Here is a 16,202-nt window from a genome sequence, read left to right as displayed (position 1 = left end):
CACAGGCCAAATAAAGTACATGCACGCACTAAATTTCCTTGTCTTTTGGAGATAATTTGCAAAGAGGGGACAATCAAACTACCAAGATAATTACCCAGGACACTGCCTTTACTCTTCATTTTAAAAGATCATGCAATATTTAAGGACTACCTGTGGCTAGAATCTATTCACCTTTTAAAAATAACCATTGCAGCCTAGGGCAGAAAATAAGGAATAAAAGTGGTGAGACACAGTCCCATAGTGGGTGAATTTTTATCACCAGTACTGCTGAAAGATGTGTGAGCAATTTGAGAAAGTCTACATGTAGGGTTCTGGTGTCACATATTCAAAATCCTCAGGGCACATTTTCCTCCTTGTCTTGTTACTTGTCTTGCCAAGATTTTAAAAGGAAACACACACCCTCTGTATTTTCTGCATCTACACTGTAGAAATGACAAAAGGAGAGTACAAAAATATTTTTTCAAAGGTCGAGAGGGTACCTGGGAATGACTCATCCCTCGGGCAACATATCTGAAGTTTTTGAAAAACACAACCCTGGAGAACTCATCCTCCAACTTCTTTCTTTCTTTCACTTCATGTTTTCACACAATCTTCCGATAAGCCTCCTCAGAAGCTGACCCAATAGGATGACTAACCCAAAAGGTTATTCCTCAGCAAGCACCTTGTGCCAAGTTCCACAAAATAATATACATTTTAAGTTTTTGTGACAGTAACATCTTGTGACGTTATGTTTTCAGTACTTGGTGTCTTAACTCAGCAAGTGACTTCATTTCCCTCACCCACACAAAAATGTAAACAGATATTATAGTTTTGGAGAAACTTCCCTGGCATTTCCTTTCTGCTCTTTCAACTACAGTCCTGCCTCCATGTGCCAAAGGCAGACTGGTTCGAACAAAGCATCCTTGCAAGTGCACAGGCAAAACTATCAACAATGCTATTGTCTTCAGAACATGTGCAGAAAAAGAGCTGACATATGACATACAAGGTAAGCCCAACAAAGTATTTGGAAGATTATGCTTTCCTGCTGTAATAATCCACTAACTTCTTGTTGTTAGTTCTAAATCCAGTATCATGTCTAGACTGTTTCTTCTATGCCTCCAACAAAGCTACGGGAAGAATAAAATTGTACCTTCACATGAGCCCATACCCTTCAGCTATTATTGCCGGTCAAGATGTGGAAATAGCACGTTTCATTCTGCCTTTGGAGTTGGGACTTTTTGTCTTTCTAGGACCTTGGCAATCTGATACGAGTATAATAGCAGACAAGAAACACAGGTACTTGAGGTTTTTTTTACTAGATTAATTCAATCTTCTTTTGAAACAAGTACTAAGTAAACAGTAAGAGGATATTGCTATAATTTCTGGAAAGTATTAGTGCAATATAACTAATACAAAAATGATGATATTATGACTATATTAAAAAGAGCATGACTTAAATGTGTCTAAATATACTCTAAAGAAAATATACTGTAAAATAAAATAAAATAAATTTCTTTAATTCAGAGCATTTATTATTAGAATAGATTAGGCATTCAAAAGTGAAGAGACATTTAACTGTGATGGTGAGAAGCTGTTCCCTTTGCTCCCAACTTTTCTACTCCCAAATCAATTTTAAACAGCCCTCAGGACAAAAATACAAACAAAAAAAAATTTTTTTTGCTGCCTTCTAAGTTAGGGCAGCATTGAATAAGAGACAAAGAAAATTGATGCAGAATAATTTGTAATTTCCTGCAAAATGACTCCCATGAAGTTTAAAGTCATCCAGAACTGCAAAATGGATCCCACAGATCAAACAAATATGAGAACATTTCAGTCTTTAACTAAATCATGTTGGCCTTTCATTCCAGTAAGCATCCAAATGGATGTTTGCAAACTAGAGGAATTTTAGATAATTTTTCACGGGGGCAATGTTCTAATAATATATTTTTCTACCATGTTTTCACTAGCTTTTGAACTGTGATAGTTTAAGAGAAAGAAACAAAGTTAAGAACCATGAAAGATAGATATTTATCATTCTGTCAAAAAATATATTTGAAAACTTGCTGTCTGTCTATACATGATCTCAGTCCTAGGGAATATGACAAGTTGGAGAGGGAAGACTAATTATCTCTGTAGTGATTTGTAAACAATGCAAAATAATATATTACTAAATATACTCATTTGGGGTGTCAACTATAGTTATTCTTGGATGAGAAAGATAAAAGAGGCTAGAGTGCTCAGAAGAAAAGAGGTGAAAACTGGACTGCATTTGAGTGCATATGGTAAAGAAGAAGAGATCAGCCCTCTACGAATAGGGAAGTCACAAGATGAATAACTAAAACTTGGGATATGAGCTTGGGATATGGACTTATGTGTTTGGGAAGGGGAAATTAGTAAATATTGTTGGTTAAGTTATAGACTAGGGCAAAGGAATGGTGAGAATAGCCTTTATTGGGCACTGTTCGCTGCCACACATATACTACTGTGGATGGAACCTGACATTTATTGTGTTCCTTCTATGTACCAAGCACCTACTATATTGGTCAGTGTAATACAGAAAGTGGAAAGTAAGGTCGGAAAAGAATCAGATTATGGAGGACTTTAAAATATATTGGCCCATATCATGGATGGCATAGAAATAAGCTTTTCTTACCTGCCTTTTGAGGCAGAATCATGCATTTATCCATTGATGCAAACTTTCATTCCTCCAGCCATTTATTCACTGGGAATAGAAAGGTAAATATTATACTATTTTTGCCCTCAGGCTCTCCCTTTCTGCTTCCCCATTCAGTTAAGTGAGGAAAACAAACAAACAAACAGACATTAAGTGCCATGTGTTTAAGGCTATGTGAGAAGTATATGGAGTCAAGTGATCTGGCTTGTTTGTTCAAATTGGTTAGATGATCCAGTCATTTCAAGATTAAGTGATGAATCTTGATCTTGAAAGGTGCTCTAACTCCCTGCATCTAACAAGGAAGTGTAAGGTTTCTGAAAATTCTGTACCAGAGGCATAGGAAGCCACATTCTTTCAACAATATTTGTGTAACACCAACTATATGGCAATCACTGCTCCAGGCTCTGTGGGTTCTTCCTGCCCTCCAGTGCTTAGATGTTGGGGCAGGAATCAGATGACAAACAATCATATTACATATTGCAATATCAGAATACATGTGATTCATATTAGATTCTCACTTTCAGCAAAAGAAAAAAAAGCAAGGTAAGAATTCAACTGATATAGAATCCAAAGTATTATTTTTATATGAAATCAACTTCAGGCTTATAGTGGGGTGGAATTCAAAATTCATATGAATGTTTTAGATAAAATACAAGATTTCAAAGTAATTTTGTTCTTATAACTGACCACTCGGGACTATATCTCAGAACATTGCTGATAAAGTTCTCTCTTTTGCTTGAGGGCTACCTTGTTGCAAAAGTTAACATAATGCTGCTCAGATTTAATGGATTTATTTTGTCACTGTTTGGATGGACTGTCAGGTATTGGTAAAGAATAAATGTCACTTAGATGTCTCATAGATATAATTTATGAGAAATTTCTTGTATCATAAATAGTTTCCCCACAAAAAAAGTCCAGTGTTTGTTTCCTCAAACCATTTCCTCTAGTGGTATTTTCTTAAAGAATGCATATGTTTAAGTCATCATCCATCTCTAGTAAATTTGCAAATAAAAAGACTTTATTAATAATAAGGCACTGGGTATCCCAATTTGGATTGTAGGCTTTTCCATTCCAACTGTAACATGTCTATGATCTGTGAAGGAGGTGAGGAGAATTGGGGATTGGGCTCCAGGAGGGGGGAGGCGGGAGAGGATCCTCATTGCTGGGAGATTGCCAGAAGAGACCCAGTGCAGCTGTCTTTAACACCTGTCCTCTTTTCAAAAGCAGGGGGTGGCATTCTTATAGAGAAACCAGAGAAATATGGATTAGAGGAAACTACTAAAAGATGGATAGCCTATTGTTTCTGATCTTTGGGGCAGCAGAGTAATTGCTAATAGGCCAACGCCATGTTTCAAAAAAAAAGTACATTATACACTGTTTTCTCCACCATATAATTCAATGATGTGTTGTTGTAAATTAGAAACACAATCCAAAAGATAACCAAACAATTATTAAACATGTTCACGAGCAACAAACTAATGAGAGATTATAAAGACCATTGAAGGGAGATATTAATACAAAATGACTTTTATTGCATTGGAAAAAATTGCTTGAAATCAGAGATGAAATAGTCCTATGAAGGAATAATCTGTTCACATTAACACAACAGGAAGTTTAATAGTACCAAAGGCTATGGTGTTACAGATTGTGGGCAATAAACTTAGAACGATTAACAAAAGTCTATTTCCAATAAAGGCAAAGACTTTAATGCAACTAGATTTTAAGTGGAATGCAAAAAGAAAGAAGCCACTTTTACGGCTTTGAGTTGCTTCATCTCGGCCTCCTTGGGTTGTGTTCTGTTTTGGATATCATGTTTGAAAAGAAAGACACACTGGAGTGAGTTCAAAGAAAAGCAACTGAACTGACAAAAGTTTTGGAAATAAGGCAGATCTGTGCACAATGGGCACGTTCAGGCTGGAGGAGAGAAAATTTAAAGAGAGACATGTTAATTGCCTACAAGCATTTAGAAAGATGTTACGGGGAGAGAAAGGACAAGATCATGTGAATCATTAGGAAAAGAGTAGGAAGCCATCAGCTTAGGATATTCATGGAAATTGCCTGGAATAACTTCTTTATTTTGCTCTCCAGGTAATTTATGGATCTTTGTGACTTGACATCACTCAAGGTCAAGTACACAGGCAAAAATGGCATGTACTTTTAAGCCCGAGGGCACAAAAAAACCCAGAAATCAATGTCCCTGGGTCAAATATGGTTGAAAAGAAATATGCAGCCTTTACCTTTGAGATGAGTAGCCTGAAGTGACCTGTGAGACCCCAGTGCCATTTAAGACACCTCAGAGCCAGAGTAAGTTTCAGTCTATTAGGGAGAGTTTAGAAAGAAAAAAAAAACAAACAAACTAATTTTCCTATCAAGCAAAGGGATAACTTGAAGTTGAATTAATATCTTTATAAAAAAGATCTTTACATACAGATATTTCTAGAACATACTGGCTAACTCTGACCACTAAGTAAGAGACAATTCCCTTTCTCCATATATTTCCTAACTTCCTTTCACCTATTTTAAGTGCCTCTCCCTCCAAGCAGGCATTTGATGGTGCAGGAGGAAGAAACTGAGGGAGTATAAAATTTTTATAATTAAGGCTGGATTAGCCGTAAGAATGCCCAGCAACCCAAAGGCTGAGCTGCATTTTTGATGTTTGAAAGAAGTGTGTAATATTGGATTAAGCTACAAGAAACCAAGCATTTCTTTCTCCAACTAGGCTTTGATGTCATGGGTGGAGGAGGCCTGTTGCCTCTGCAGTTGCCTCCGTGCATTTCTGACATGGTGCTCTGTGTTCTAATCCATGTAACAGAGTCCTTGAACTAAGTAAAACTGACACTCATTCTTATTAATATGTTCCCCTGGATTGCTTTTTTTGTTATTTCTTGCTGCTCTGATTTTTCTCACTTTAACATTTTCTAGTGACTTTGATTGATCTAATGTAATCTCTTCTTTTCCACTTTTTTTTCAAAGCATGAAAATTTCCCTGCCAGGTGGATATTCCCCAATTCTCACAACTAGACTTATGATTTTTTTTTTAAATGAGAGTGATTCTAAACGGTGAGAACTCATAACTCATTTGAATTGAAAACAGTTGGGGGGTTGCCACACTTCATTGTACTTGATTGTTGACACTGGTGGCAGCTGTTGCTGCCAATCTATCTTCAACCAACTGTGAGCATATCAAGATCTCTCTCTCTCTCTCTCTCTCTCTCTCTCTCTCTCTCTCACACACACACACACACACACACACACACACACACACACACACATAGTCGTCTTCCATTAGCTTAATGGAGTTTGGGGAATACTAGAATATCATTTCTAAACTCTTTCTCCAATAACTTTTAGTAAAATCTGGGTTGATGTTATTTTTCCTGTTATCCCTTCCCATTCCCATAATCTTTGTCTGTAGCATGATAGCTATTAGCATATTGCCTGAATCCAAATTAACAATGAAAAAATGAGGCAGACATAGCCATAAGCTTTTTAAAAAGAACCGTGATATAATCATGAATTCCACGGGAATCAGTTTGCCCTATTTATATAGTTAGCAAAAGTAGAAGTTTCTATTTTTGCATGCTCCATTAGGTTGCTATAATTTCAAATTCAAGAGGGTGTTATATGGATCAAATTATGCTCTTGTTTTCATTTAACCAAGAGACTCAATGCATACACTGTGTCAGGGCCTATTAAAATAGTTATAGCAAATGAATCAAACTAATGCTGATAAGCTGAATTTCAGGTTCCAGTAGGATTTGAGAATACATTTACCAGAGTCTGAAAACATTTTATTACCTTACAAAGATGGATAATTTCCTTCTGCCCTGCACTACTGACACGGCTGCCGTGAAGACCTTAGATAATTCTCTTAGTTAAGCAGTGAGTCCATTACACCACCCTCCCCAAATAACTTCACAAACAATCCAAATGAAGATGGTAAAGGACCATCATTAATGCATAAACCATTTATGTGACGTCTTCTCTGAACTCTTTCTATCTCTGAAAGAGGTGAGTCTCTTCTTTGAAATTATAAATACTAAATAATATATGTACATGTAAAGTATTCCTGAAAAGGCCAAATACAAAACCATCTAGGCACATTGAGATTATTGTCAATATATGAGCATAACTGTGTTGTTGGGAAAAAGAAGAAGAGAGGGAGACAGGGTTCCATTAGGAGTATAGGAAACTCACCAATTGTCATATATCCTAGCTACGTTATAAGTGTGATGACAAGAACACTCATGAAAAGCAAGCTATGAACTGAGATTAAGTTTTTACAAATTTAAAGATTTTGGAATATTCTTTCATCTACTATCATACTGGCTTTGGAGATGTTAAAGGATCACAGAATTATAGAAAGAAAACTTAGTTTTTTCTTACCTATTTTTTGCCATTCATTTTCTGAAAGAACTGTGAAAAAGACATTACTAACAATAACAAATGATACTCCACTACCACATAGAATTTTTCCTCTCTAATTAATAGGGAGATGTGTAGTAAAAAGAAAAATTTTGTGTTTGTTGCTACCTTTCATAATAAATGCCAGGTTATAAGTCACATCGCAAGTCATTTTACCTCCTTCTCTTTTTTTTCTAAAGGTGCCAAAATAAAATAAACCACATAGGCTTGAATATGTATGTGTACGTATGCGCTTCAGCAACTGCTCAATTTCATAAAAAAAGCTTTTGAGACAAGTTAATTACAAACTGGTAGAGACAGCAAGTGGGAAATGAACTACAGAGGCACGGGAAACGTTTCTGCCATCTAGTTTAGTAATGGTTATTTCTCTTTTTTTCTCTCTTCAAAGACTCTTTCTTATATGTTTTAAAGAAATCACTTTGGAGATGTGAACAATGGTAAAAATTGAAAGTGATTAGACATGTGATTTGTAGTTTAAAATCTTTACTAGAAGGACAAATTAATTAAGAGGAATTGAAATTCTCAGTCTTAACAATCTGAACATAAAGTTAGAATTAATAATTATTCAAAACACAGTTAAAGAATATTTGTAAAATATTCAGCTCTTGGAATTTCTCATTCTTAATTTTTGTAACAGTCATTCTTTATCATATTTCCATGGTTTCAATATTAGCATGCAAATAAATAGCCACAATTTAAAGTAAAATATAAACAAAACAACATGTACTATATTATGTTTCCATATGCATAATGCTGTATTTATAAACAATACATTTACCCATTTTTCTTATACAATGTTATCTCAGTTTTATAGAAGATGAACCAAAACAATAAACAACAAAGGGAGATAAGCAGTAGGATTTACACACACTACTATATATAAGATAGATAACCAAAAAGGACCTGTTGTATAGCACAGGGAACTCTACTCAATATTCTGTGATAACCTATATGAGAAAAAAATCTGAAAAAGAATGAATATATGTATATGTATAACTGAATCACTTTGCTGTACACCTAAAACTAACACAGCATTGTAAATCAACTCTACTCCAATAAAATTTTTAAAAAATTCTTCCCAAGAAACAAACAAACAGTAGGATTTGATTTTCCTGTTTCATTTTTTAGCCTGTCCAACAAATAGTTATTGAAAACTACAAATAGTTATCAAAGGTGATACTATTCAAGTGATTGTGGGAAAGACAATGATGAACAAGCAGAGCACTTGCCCTCACAGGCTTTGTTGTCTAATGCATTTTCTAGCTTTACTGTCCTAAATACAGGCTCTTCATAAAATGCAAGATAGGACAATCTAACTCAATGTATTCACATTCTCTGAGGTCAAAACATAGAAAACATTTTTCTTTTCTCTAACTGAGGGGATGTCAGACCTTCTCTAGGGAAGAACCAGATGGGGGTTTCAGAATCTGTGAAATAACCTCAGGAAAAAAAGTGATATGGGTCTTCCCACACTCACAAAGGAAATTCCCAGGAGAGGTCAGGTGCCCAGCATAGCCCAGAAGTAGTAGGTCCTGAGCAGGGCTCCTCTAGCCCATGGGGGAACCCACAGGTAATTCTCACCCAATGTAAGCCTTCTCTGGCAGCCTTGTCTTACTTGGGAGAAAGAAAGAATGTTACAAAATTACTGTTAAACATGAACTATAGTATTGCTGTGAGAAACAAGAAAATGAACAGATAATACCATGATTCACTGGGTGAACAATAAGAAGATGAAAGATATAAATAAACCCCAAGAGTATTTTCTGCCAAAGATGTAAAGATGCGCAGATTCCTGCATTAAAGTAAGATAGCTTAGTCCCCTAAATTCATTTAGTAACTCTTGGATTTCAAGCTATTATCCGGTATTATAAAAATAACTCCTTCCCTCTTTTCTCATTGCCAAAGATCTGCCCTCTTTCTTTAAAGAAATAAAGTTGCCAGACAATCAAGGGATTTTATGGTTTTCCACTGTCCTAGTTCAGAAGAGTTCCATTAGCAAAATCATCATAGAAATTTACTTGTGTATTTTGCTTCTACCATAAAAGATCTGTTGTTCCCTCTGTGTTTTGTTTTTACTGTTCACTTCTTAGGTTTAATGAATTAATTTTTAATTATTTGAAATTTAACACTCCAAAATTACTTCAACTAATGATTCATTTTCAGTCTTTTATTTCATTCTATAGATAGTAAAAATAATCTTGATTCCATTTATCTTTGCACTGTTACTTTTGATTTCCCATGGCTACCTAAAGAAGTTCTGTGCACATAAATATACAGAAAAATATTTTAATATGGTATAAATAAAAATGGAGCCATAGCCCTTAAATCTCCTTATTTTGAAACACTTTTATGTTCAGCTGCCAGGAAGAGTGGTTAGGAACAATTAAGATGATGCTATAAAAAAATCTAGGAAGACATATTAATTTAATTAAAGTCCAGAAAGCCTAAACTATAATATATTTTAAGATATTTTATCCAAAAATGTAAGTTATTTATCCAAAAGTGTATCATCAACACTTCTTTTTTTTTTTTTTTTTTTTTGTTTTGTGGTACGTGGGCCTGTCACTGCTGTGGCCTCTCCCATTGCGGAGCACAGGCTCCGTATGCGCAGGCTCAGCAGCCATGGCTCACGGGCCCGGCCACTCCCCACTCCGTGGCATGGGGGATCTTCCCGGACCAGGGCACGAACCCATGTCCCCTGCATTGGCAGGCGAACTCTCAACCACTGCGCCACCAGGGAAGCCCTTATCAACACTTTTTAAAAGAGCTGAACCAACTCAGTGGGAAGTGATAGTCATAATAATGACTTCCCAACAATATCAAAGTATGCTCTATATCTACCAAAAGTAAAAGTGCAATACAGATTAGTTTTTAAGTGTTTAATTACATTTCAATACTTTAATAATTAGTAGTCCGTCTTTGGAACTCATGCTAATTTAATATAGAACAGAAAAAAAATCAATAATTAGAAGAATCAATTTCCCAATCAACATAGATAAGGGTCTACATTTTACAGAACAAAGGTAATAAATCCTGTTTTCAAAAGTACTGATTTTTAAGATTTATTTATTAGAATTCCAGAGCCATTTAAGTATTTGGGAAACTTTTCCTTGTTAAGGCAATGAATTTATTTGTTAAATATTTAAGCGTTTAAAAAAATTGGGGGTGGGTGTGTGTGTGAATAGGTGATGGGGATTAAGAGGTACAAACTTCCAGTTATATAATAAATGAGCCATGAGGATGTAATATACAGCATAGAGAATATGGTCAATAACATTGCAATATCTTTATACGGGCACAGATGATTACTAGACTTATAGTGGTGATCATTTCATAATCTATGCAGATGTCAATCATTACGTAGAACACCTGAAACTAAAAAAAAAAAAGGATGTTTTAAATTTATATATGCATTTGAAAACATTTAAGGTAATTTAATTAACTAAGTTTGAAAATGTGACTGACTTTTAAAAGGGGAGTGCTTCCAATTTGAGTTAATGAATTTTAATCAAAGGGCCCCCCTGAAAGATAACTGTTCCACTTTTACATAAAAATTAATTTTTTAAAATAGAATAAGATTTGAAAATTGAACTTAAATGCTTAAGTAAAACTGAATTTTTAAATATAAACCATTAGGTAAGTTTTTTTTTGTTTTTTTTTTCCCCTTCTACTCACAAAAACACCTTGGGACACTGAGAGAAAAGTTAGAAAACATTGGCTAGAAACTGTTTTCTTCAGATCCACCTGGGAATTTTTAAACTTTCTTTCTTTGCAAAGACTTGCTAACGATCCAGCAGAATGAGTCGTTTCCACTCTGTATTTACATATTTCTTATGATAGCATGTGAGAAGGTGTACAGGTTAAGAGCACAAGTTTTAAAATTAGACAACCTAGTAACAAATCCTGGTTGTCACTAGCTGTGTGGTCGTGGACAAGTTATTCAACCGCTCTAAGTCACTGTTTCCTTAGATATAAAATAAGTATAATAATGTCCACCTCTGAAATTAAACTATATAGGCAAAATGTTTAGTTCAATGGTTGCTATTGCTTTGACCTTTTGGCACTGTGTTTGTAACTCTGATTTTAAGCATATCTACTTAGTGTTAATAGTAACAATAACAATAATAGTAATACTTTTGTAGTGCTTAGTCAAGGCCAGCCATTTTTCTAAGCATTTTGTATATGTCAATTCATTTAGTTCTCACAACAGCCCCAGAAGTTAAAATTATAATTCCCATTTTACATGAGAAGAAACAAAGCTCACCCAAATGTTAAGTAACTGGTCCAAGTTCACCCAGTTAGCACTTGGTAGAGCAGGCATTTGATCCAGGCAGTCTGACTCTATAGAGTCCATGTTTTTATCCACTACGATAGACTGCCTTCTTTTGAAAATAATTTAATTTGGCACTTCTATATGATACATACTGGGGACCCAAAATTGACTAAGATGGAATAGTTCTTCAGTAGTTCACATTCTAGCAAGGAAGACAAGCATCTATAAATAATTATGTCAAAATGCCAATGAAGACAAGTCTTGGATCAATTTTCTCTTTCTCTTTCCACTGCTCACTTCTAAGGAACTCTACTCAATACTCTGTAATAACTTATATGGGAAAAGAATCTAAAAAAGAGTGGTTATTTGTATATGTATAACTGATTCACTTTGTTATACAGCAGAAACTAACATAACATTGTAATCAACCATATGCCAATAAAAATTTTTTAAAATTATCAACTCAAGTCTGCTAGCCACTGGGCTGGCATTACTTTTGCCATATCCCTCAATGATGCCTACAGGCAAAAGCAGATTAAACACTTGATGTTGTTCACTGATCACAAAACCAATGAGAGAAGCTTCTGAGTGAAGGATGGCATTATCACAAACCTACCAAAGCAAATCATCAGAGACTCAGTATCACCATAAAAGATACATTCAGGTACAGACTTTGCTGAGTGGACTAGTCCTCCAGGGTTTCCACCGATTGTTGAAGTCCCTAAATCTTCTCTGCCTGCTTCAGAAAATAGGGCCTCTGTCAGCTAGAGGGATCAGTGAAAAAAAAGCAATTTCTAAGTACCAAACCACCACCACTACCACCACTACCAAAAAAAAGAGAAAGATATGGGACTTTATAGATCGATTCAGAGATATGCTTACCTAAGGCAATGTTGATTTCTACTGCTCTAGAAAGCCATCTGACTCACAATCCAGCAGATAATGTCAGAAGTACTGGGAGAATTGTATTTTTCATTGCACTTTGACTAATACCAATGAGAAAATTTCAGACTAACTCTATGGGCAGTGGAACCCATTCCACTGCTGGGCTTCTAAGACACAAAAGTATTAGATGTTAAAGAACATGTTACGGATATACCTTTCTCCCCCTCAACGCTTGTGCTACTCTATATTCTTCAATGGAATAACAAGTCTCAGGGTCATTGTCAACTTCAGGAGAAATGTTTTACTTAAATGATAAGGAGCCTTCCTTTGGTTCATCCAGAAGTAATCCAGCTTCTTTTTTTTTTTTTTTTTAATTTTTTTTTGCGGTATGCGGGCCTCTCACTGTTGTGGCCTCCCCCGTTGCGGAGCACAGGCTCCGGACGCGCAGGCTCCGGACGCGCAGGCTCAGCGGCCATGGCTCACGGGCCCAGCCGCTCCGCGGCATATGGGATCCTCCCAGACCGGGGCACGAACCTGTATCCCCTGCATCGGCAGGCGGACTCTCAACCACTTGCGCCACCAGGGAGGCCCAATCCAGCTTCTTATCAGTTCTGCAACATGTGGGTGAGGGAAACAGCTACTGTTATATGAACCTCACTGATATCCATACTTTCTCTCCTTCTAATTATCTGGTACGGATTGAGATGTGTATGAAATTATTCCTTTGTGTCTTTGTTTTAATACCCACATTGTACATGGAGTCATTCTTCCAGAATTAGTAGCTTCATTCAAGTTACCTATGTAGCTGCATTCATTTTGCCTACCTATTTAGGCCTAGAAGTTTCCCCAGTTGTTTTGGTTGTCTATTGTTGCATAACAATCTACCCCTAAACTTCATGACTTAAAGTAAAAATTATTTTATAGTCTCTCATGGTTCTGTAGATTAACTGTAGCCAGCTGGGCAATTTTTCTGTTGGCCTCTCTGGAATCTCTCATGCAATTACAGTCCGGGTTAGTCATTGGAGTGCTCAGCTGAGGTGCTAGATGCTAGGATGACTGAGCCTCTCTCCCAGTCCATGATGTAATGCCCTCTTCTCCATGTGTATACTCTTCTTACATGAAGGTCCATTGATGCCCCCATAGTGCAAAAGATGAAGCATCTAGGCCATCATAAGACTTAGGACTGAAACTGGGTTAACATCACTCTACCCCAGCCTTTTGGTCAAGCCAGGTTTAACGTGTGGGAAGAGTGACTTCTGGTGGGAAGTGGGACAAAAAATGTGTGGCTCTCTTTCCTCTCTCTGGCAACAAATCATTTACATTCCACCCCCACCCCCAACAATCATTTACATTCCTCCAAAAATGTATATACCTCTTCACAAGGCCATCAAATGTCTCATCCCATTACAGAATCAGTCTTTTATTTTTTAAGAGGCTTTTTTTTTTCCTGGCCTCCACGCCATGCAAGGTCAAACCTGCACCCCCTGCAGTGGAAGTGCAGAGTCTTAACCACTGGACTGACAGGTAAGTCCCCAGAATCAGTCTTAAAATCTAAGGTCACTTCATTTAAATCAGATTCACATGTCATTGAGGGTCCTCATGTGTACCTCTCTCAATCCAAACACCTGTAAACTATACAGAAAATTTATCTGTTTCACCCTCGAACATACCAAACATGCAATGGAGATACATGGTCTAGTGGAGCTGTGATTGACTCTCTCATTTAAAAAGGGGTGGGGGGCTTCCCTGGTGGCACAGTGGTTGAGAGTCCGCCTGCGGATGCAGAGGAAGATCCCACATGCCGCGGAGCCATGAGCCATGGCTGCTGAGCCTGCGCGTCCGGAGCCTGTGCTCTGCAATGGGAGAGGCCACAACAGTGAGAGGCCCGCGTACCGCAAAAAAAAAGAAAAAAAAAAGAAAAAAAAAAACAGGGTGAGGAAATGGCAGGCAAATTGTATCTAGTCTATAGAAATTCTGAAATACGGTTAAGTAAATGTTACCAGTTCTCTGATCAGGACCCCCTCCCTAAGTCCTGTGTTGGTTTTTACTAGTTTTCACTGCCACTCTCTGGGCTTTTGGTGCTACTCTCTCCATCAGCCTTCATTCTGACAAGGAATGGCCCATGTTTGCAACAGTACCTTTTCATGCCTGCTTCCTGTTTGTAAAAAATGGGACCATGGGGCCTCCTTTGTTTGGAGCTACATTTATTCCTTTTAGTCCAAACAATTATATCTTCAAAAACACTATGGACTTCCTGTGTGTCAAATTGTACTATAATCTGTCAGACAGCTAGAAAAAACAAAAATCTCTTCGAGAGGTTCTTTTTTTCCTTGGGCTGAGAGTCAAGGTGACATGAGAAAACATACTCAAAATTCTTAGAAACCTAATTTTCTACCATAGAGGTTTAAGAGGCAGGCCATTAAGATTCTTAGAAGCATTTTTGTTTAGCTCCGTGCAGCAAGCTATGGCCCATGAACCAAATCCAACACAGCCTGTTTTTATTAGGCCCGCAAACAAACTAATAATAGCTTTTAAACTTTTAAAGGATTGTAAAAATAAAACAAACAGTACACTGAAAACTACCAAACATTGTTGGAATAAATTAAAGAAGTTCTAAATAAATGGAATGGCATCTTGTGTACATGGATTGGAAGACTTAATATTGTTGGGGAGGTAATACTACCCAAAGTGATCTACAGATTCAGTTTAATCCCAATCAAAATCCAAAATAGCCTTTTTGGCAGAAATGGGAAAGCTCATCCTAAAATTATAAGTGCTCCCAAATAGCCAAGATATATATATATATATCCTGCCATCTGCCAGCTGAAGACCCATGAAATCTAGTGGTGTAGTTCCAGTCCAAGTCTTAAGGCCTGAGAACCAGGAGTGCCAATGTCTGAGTGTCTGAGAAGACAAATGCCCCAGATCATACTGTCAAACTGAAAAAGAGAATTCTCCCTTCCACTTCTTTTTTGTTCTTTTCAGATCTTCAATGGATTACATGATGCCCACCCACATTGGGGAGAGCAATCTGCTTTACTTGATCTACCAATTCTAATCTCTTCTGAAAACACCTCATAGACACACCCAGAAATAATGTTTAACATTTTATATTATCTCATATGTTTAAGATATCTGGGCATCCCTTGGCCCAGCCAAGTTGCTACATAAAATTGACCATCACACTCAGACTTTCCAATTTCATACTTACTATAAGCCTACAGTATTCAAAGCAGTGTGTACTGCCTAAGGACAGACATAAAACTCAGTGGAATAGAATTGAGAGTCCAGAAATAAACTCATACATCTATGGTTAATTGATTTTCAACAAGAGTTCCAATACAATTCAATGGGGAAAAAATAATCTCTTCAACTAATAGGTAAATTGGGCTTCACCAAAATTTAAAACATTTGTGCATCAAAGCACACTATTAATAGGTGAAAATTACAACCCACAGAATGAGAGAAAATATTTGCAAATTATGAATCTAATGAGTTTAATATCCAGAATATATAAAGAACTCAACAATAAAAACACAATTTAAAAATGGACTTGAAGGCAGAAATAGAGACACAGGTGTAGAGAACAAACGTATGGACACCAAGGAGGGAAAGTGGGGGTGGGGTGGGATGAACTGGGAGATTGGGATTGACATGTATACAATAATATGTATAAAACAGATAACTAATAAGAACCTGCTGTATAAAAAATAAATAAAATAAAAGATTTTAAAAAGGGACTTGAATATATATCTTACTAAAGAAAATTTATGGATGGCAAAAAGCACATTAAAATTAAATTCAGCTTTATTAGTCATTAGAGAAATGCAAATCAAAACCATAATAAGATACCACTCTATACCTTTTATGATGGTTTTAATTTTTCTAAATAAATAAATAAAACCAGAAAATAACAAGTGCTGGTGAGGATGTAGAGAAATTAGAAAGCTCATACATTGCTGATGG

The sequence above is a fragment of the Mesoplodon densirostris genome, chromosome 1 (assembly GCF_025265405.1).
Source record: "Mesoplodon densirostris isolate mMesDen1 chromosome 1, mMesDen1 primary haplotype, whole genome shotgun sequence".
Classification (NCBI taxonomy): domain Eukaryota; kingdom Metazoa; phylum Chordata; class Mammalia; order Artiodactyla; family Ziphiidae; genus Mesoplodon; species Mesoplodon densirostris.
This window is presented reverse-complemented; position numbering follows the sequence as displayed.